The sequence below is a fragment of the Dama dama genome, chromosome 29, assembly GCF_033118175.1.
Source record: "Dama dama isolate Ldn47 chromosome 29, ASM3311817v1, whole genome shotgun sequence".
In the NCBI taxonomy this organism is placed as follows: Eukaryota; Metazoa; Chordata; class Mammalia; order Artiodactyla; family Cervidae; genus Dama; species Dama dama.
Window position 1 is genome coordinate 31,502,540 of NC_083709.1, and position 5,709 is coordinate 31,508,248.

The 5,709-nt window shown below is 42.5% G+C and overlaps 1 pseudogene; it reads right to left on the reverse strand.

Annotated features, from left to right (window-relative positions):
• Positions 1–4,606: 4,606 nt before the first annotated feature.
• LOC133048827 (interferon omega-1-like) lies at positions 4,607–5,189 on the reverse strand (annotated as a pseudogene).
• Positions 5,190–5,709: the final 520 nt, after the last annotated feature.

A 5,709-nucleotide genomic window follows, 5' to 3' on the forward strand; every position in this document is an offset into this window, starting at 1 on the left:
ACCTGCGGGTCAAGCGCCTTGAGCTCGAGCGCGAGATCCACCAAGGAGAACAGGGGAATCCCAGTGGGCAGGAGCCCCAGGCCTGGGCAAGGCGCTGCTGGGGCCCCGGGAGCACATGGAACCACGGGAGCACTGAGGAAACTCCCTTTTCCGGCCAACAGCCCAGGGCAGCTTTGCAGTCACTTTGCTTGGAGCCTGTGATTTCTGCACCTGCCTCTGTGTCCTTCCTCCCCTTCCTGGGAGGAGATTTTAGCCAGGGCGCTTTACCCCAGTGCCCGTTTATGCAGTGATTCATGGCTGGAGATCAGAGCATGTTGGGGTGTGTTTTCAGATTCAGGGTTGTTTCTGGGGAAAGGACTGATTCGGGGAAAGGGGATAAGGCACCTACAGTCTGGACTGGCATCTTTAGATATTGGGGCTCTCTTGTGGGAAGACTTGAGGACAAGACTGAGACTTACAAGAAAGGGAAAATGATTTCATTTAATATAAATGGTTAATTTCTCCTTCAATGTTCAACTCGTTGAAAAATATTTTAAAATGTATAAATAAGTTTGAAACTCACACCAAGTTTACATATTTTCCTTATGCCAAAACAAGATCAAATGCAAATGTTTTCAAAATGACTTCTTTGTTCATCTCAGTTCAGTTGAGCAAAACCTGTAGTTGACAAACTTATGACCCAGTAACTACCTAAAATAATTAATCTCAATTTTCAAAATCTTTCTTTCTTTTCTTCTCTTTTAGCCTAGGATCTTATGTTAAGCTTTCACATTTATACATGGTCTTGCATTGGAGAGTTTTATGAACTTTTAAAAATGTCATTTCATACAGATAAATTCATAATCAAGATGTTTTTGTGTTCAGCATAATGTAGGTTTCCACTTAATGTACCATTTGCTACTTAATAGGAACCTTATATGCTAAATGCACTGATTGTATGGTGACTTGATGCCCAGTAAATATCTCGGCGTGCTTGCTACAGCTGTGAGATTATTTCATTTGCTAGTAAAATTTAAAAATGTGTAGATATTCTTTGTACAATCCTAGAGAAGACTAACCTGTTCTAATTTGTAGAAGTAGAAGTTTTGCATTAAAAATTAGAATTGAGCAAGGCACAGATATGGCATAATCCTCTCTAAGGTAGATATGAAATAATGGTCAGAGCTCTGTATACACCTGTCACAGTAACAACTCTCACAGCTATGTTTAATGTGTTCCTGATGCTTTATGTAATTTACTCATATACGATAATTTTGTAAGTTGTTATATTAACATCATATAGATTAAATAACATGAGACGGTATATTGAATGGAGTACAGTATTCTCATTATCCCTATTTTGATTTTAATTGGAGAATAATTGCTTTACAATGTTGTGTTGGTTTCTGCTGTACAGCCATGTAAACCAGCTCTGAGTACACATATATCCACTCCTCCCTATTTTAAAGCTGAGAAAACTGTAGGATAGGACAGAAAAATCAACTGGACTAAATGATGCAGAGAACTGAGGGAAAAGTAAAGAGATGCCCAGATAACAAATATACTGGTCACCTGAGAAGACAAGAGTAACCCACAAAAAATAGAAACAAAAAACGCAGCAAGATTGTTGTTTTCAAACAGTTTAACTGGTAAAACTATTTTAAGCTTATCGTTAGGACTATTATCATTATTAGAGTTACACTTTTATTGATACCCCTGAGGACCAGCAGATTCCTACCATTGTGCAGGATGCTGGGTGGGAAGAAGAAATGGAGACTTGCTCCTGCTCTGGGGAGTCAATTCCTCCCCATTTAAGGGACTGTCAGTTAGAAGGTCCTCATGGAGGATTGTGTGGGGAAGGGGAGTTCAAAATGAAAAGCAAGACTTTGATCTTGAAAACTACAGGCTATAAGAAATTCTTAAAATAATAAAAGTTGAAAAAAAGTGAATGAAATGTATAAATTTGTGGGATTTTTGTTGATCAATTTTTATCAATGAACCCTGTGGAACTTGTTACTGTGGGCACGTGTTACTGTGGGAGCTTGCTACTGCGGGAACTTGGATATAGCTCAATAACAGTATTTTCTGTGCAGCACATTGACATATCAATTATCAAACTCCTTCTTAGAAAATAATACTATTTGAAGATAAAGAACATACATGTTTGCAGTAATGAACCTCCTGTTCAAACCTCAGCCAAGATATGGTGGGGGTGCATGAGATGCTTCACCGTATTTCAAATGGTCTAATGTCAAAGTTTTGGCTTAGCTTCTGGTCCAAGATGGCAGAGTAGAAGGACATGCACTCCCCTCCTGCAAGAGCACTGAAACCGCAAATGCTGTTGAAAACCATCCACAGGAGGTCTCTGGAGCCCACCCAAAAAGACACTCCATGTCCAAAGACAAAAAAGAAGTTATAATGAGATGGTAGGAGGCGCTCAAGCACAATAAAAATAAATTCCATACCTGCCAGTTGGGAAACCAACAAACTGGAAAACAATACAACGACAATGTTCTCTCCCTGTTGTGAAGGATCTAAGACTCATGTCAGGCTTCCAGGTCTGCGAATCCAGCAAAGGGCCTGGGAATGCCCAGGAAATCTGACTCTAAAGGCAAGTGATATTTGATTACAAGACTTCCACAGGACTGTGGGGGAAAGACTCCATTCTCAAAGGGGACAAACAAAAACTTGCGAGCACCAAGACCCAAGGGAACTGAGCAGCAGTGACCCGACCGGAGGCTGAACCAGACCTACCTGCTAAGGTTGGAGTCTCCTACGGAAGTATGTGTCAGCAGTGGCTTGCCGTGGGGACAAGGGCACAGGCAGCAACAATCCTGGAAGGTGCCCCTTGGCTGAGTGCCCTTGGAGTTTGCAGAAAATCACACTTAATTCACTAATAATGTTTCTCATGTCTTTAGTATGAGGAGGGTAACAGTTGGTTTCTGATTTCTTTGTTGGGTTTTGGTCTTTCAGTAGCAATGCAGAAGCTCCAGGAGGTGACATTGCCAGCAAGTATAGACAAGGGGCTTTATTGAAAAGAGAACTAGGATCCAACCCGGGACACCGTAGGACTGGAGGGCAGAAATCCATTTCACAGTACCTGCTCTTTCCTTCCTGCCTGTGCATGTGTTTGATTTTCTGCATTGATATGAGATCTCTATTCTTTCCCTATTATTCATCTTTGTATTACATCAAAGCATTTTCTACTAATTCATCATTCTCAAAGAGTTTTTGATGAACTCATAGAAGTGCTTTCTGGAGATATGAAACCCAGAAATAGGAATTCTCTTCAGCATACAGCAAAGGTAGTTCTCACATTGAAAGCACTATGGAACTAGCACCCAAGGTGAAAAGAAAATACCTTTGCCAGGGACCTAGCACCTTTCCAGTGTCTCCTTCCAGTCACTGTCTCAGGCCAGCTCTCCTGTCTCCTCCCTGCGGGCAGCCACTCTGTGATCCTCACAGTCCTGATGATTTCTGCCAGGAGCGCTAGATGATTCTTGTGTGACTGAACTCATTGTATCCAAACAGTAATCCTGTGAAAACTACTCTTATTGTCTGCGTACTAAAGATGAGGAAACGGACCTGTTGTGTTTGTGAGACTTTTCAGGGTCACACTGTTGGTAAATAGCAGGGCTGGGATTCAGAGGTTTTGGAATTTCTAGAACTCTCCTTTCCCTTGGGCTCTCTTCCTGTGGCTTCCACTCTGACTACACCGTGCAGCTAGAAGAAACCAGCACAGAACGGAGCTCCTGAGACGGAGGGAGTGAAGGCGCTGTGTGAGGGGGTGAACTGCTCAGTCCTGAGGAGGCAGGGCTGAGGAGAAGGTGGGAGACAGAGTAATAGGAGTCAGGAGCGGCCATCAACACCGCATGTCCTCAGCTTTCCAGCAGGAGGGGACTGCTTCCCTCAGACATTTATATCAACCATTCTGTAATGAGTGGGTATAGATTAGGTATGCCTATCATATCAAGATTAAACATTTTGTACAATTTCATAATCTCCTTTCTACCTGTTTTTTTCTTGGCACCCTCGACAGCTTAGAAGATCTTAGTTCTCAACCAAGGCTCCCTGGAGGGAAAACTCAGAGTGCTAAAAACTGCACCACCAGAAAGCTTGAAGAATTCCACCTTTTGACAGACATTTGTTAGAAAGTCATAGAACTGTTCCACAGTATAAAATGAACAAATACAGTTTTGTGATAGCTATCTATAGACAAAATAAGGACTTAGTTTTTTAAAATAAAAAACTCAAGAAGTTGACCTTGATAAGTATTTAATAAATAAATCAAATTACAATTTGAATCATAGAAAGGGGAATATATTTTCTAAATTTCAATACAATGTAAGCACATACATCTTTTATATGAAAATATAAAATATTGAGACACAATAACATTAAATAAATAAAATATAAATAACATCAAAGCAGTTGTTGCTTATAGACTGATACTCCTGCACCTGGGTACTTTTATATCTCCTTGCTTATTACCACTGACAAGTATTGGCTGAGTTAATTCAATAAATTTGGTGGCTGAAGCAGAATTCAGAGTCTTCTGAAATGACCCCAGGTGGGTATACGTGGGTGATGTGGCATCTTAGTCAGTGAGAGTCATGTCAGGGTGAGATCAGTCTCCATCCAACATTCTTAACCTTTCTTGCAAGCTGGTTGATGAAGAGAGAGAAGGCTCTCCTTATATCCATTCTGACGATTTCCCAGGCACAGTCGCTGTATTCCTTCTCATTCAGGTAGACATGGATTCCCTGGAAGTACGTTGTCACGGCATCTGTGGGGCCCGTCCTTCCCAGGGCAGAGTCTTCCTCTCCCGTCACCTGTTGCCAACAGTCATCCAGGTCTGCCAGCTGCTGAAGGAGTCCAGTGCAGAGCTGCTTCAGGAGGGTGGTGTCCCAGGTAGCAGAGGAGCGTGTTGTATTGAAGACATTGAAGCTCTGCTGGAGCATCTTGTGGAGCACAGCCATGGCCTGGGCCTCCTGCAGCTGGCCGCCCTCCACCATCTCCTGGGGAAAAGCGAAGTCTTTTCTGTCCTTCAGACAGAGGTGAGGGGAGAGTCTCCTCATTTGGTCCAGGAGAGTGAGGTTCTTCTCAGTGGCAGCCAGCACGTGGTTCAGAGACAGGTCACAGCCCAGGGATCCTCCTGGGCCATAGCTGACCAGCACAAGGGCCATCAGTAGAGAAAGCACGAAGGCCATGGGGAAGATGAGGCTGCTGCTGGGCTGGTGGAGACGGCGTCTGCTGAACCTTGAGGTACGTTCTCTGATGCCATGCTTTCTAAGCAAGGCCATTAAATAGGGAACACGGTAGTTTTCATTTTCTAATCATTTCTATACACTTTTACTTCCTTTTTTGGTTTTCTGTTTTGTATTTTCATTACAGTCAAAGACATTTTCTTCCTTCTAGGCTGTTAATTTTGCCTTTTCCTAGTGACTTCAGAAGTGCCCATCCAAATGGATATTACTCAATCAAATCGGAAAGGTCTTTGTCTTAAGTCTGTATTGATGGACATGTGTAATTACACACGTTATTGCCCTTTTCTCTCGTTCATAAGTGTTGCTGTCCTCTAATCCATGAACACATTGTTGGCTTGCTCTTAGGCTCCTTTTTTCCCTCTTAGTTTCCGTAGGAAGCCAGGCTCTGCCAGCCCTATCTTTTCCCTATTTGTAAGAGATTTACCAGATCACTCTGGCAGTTAAGCTCTTGGAAACAAAGGAT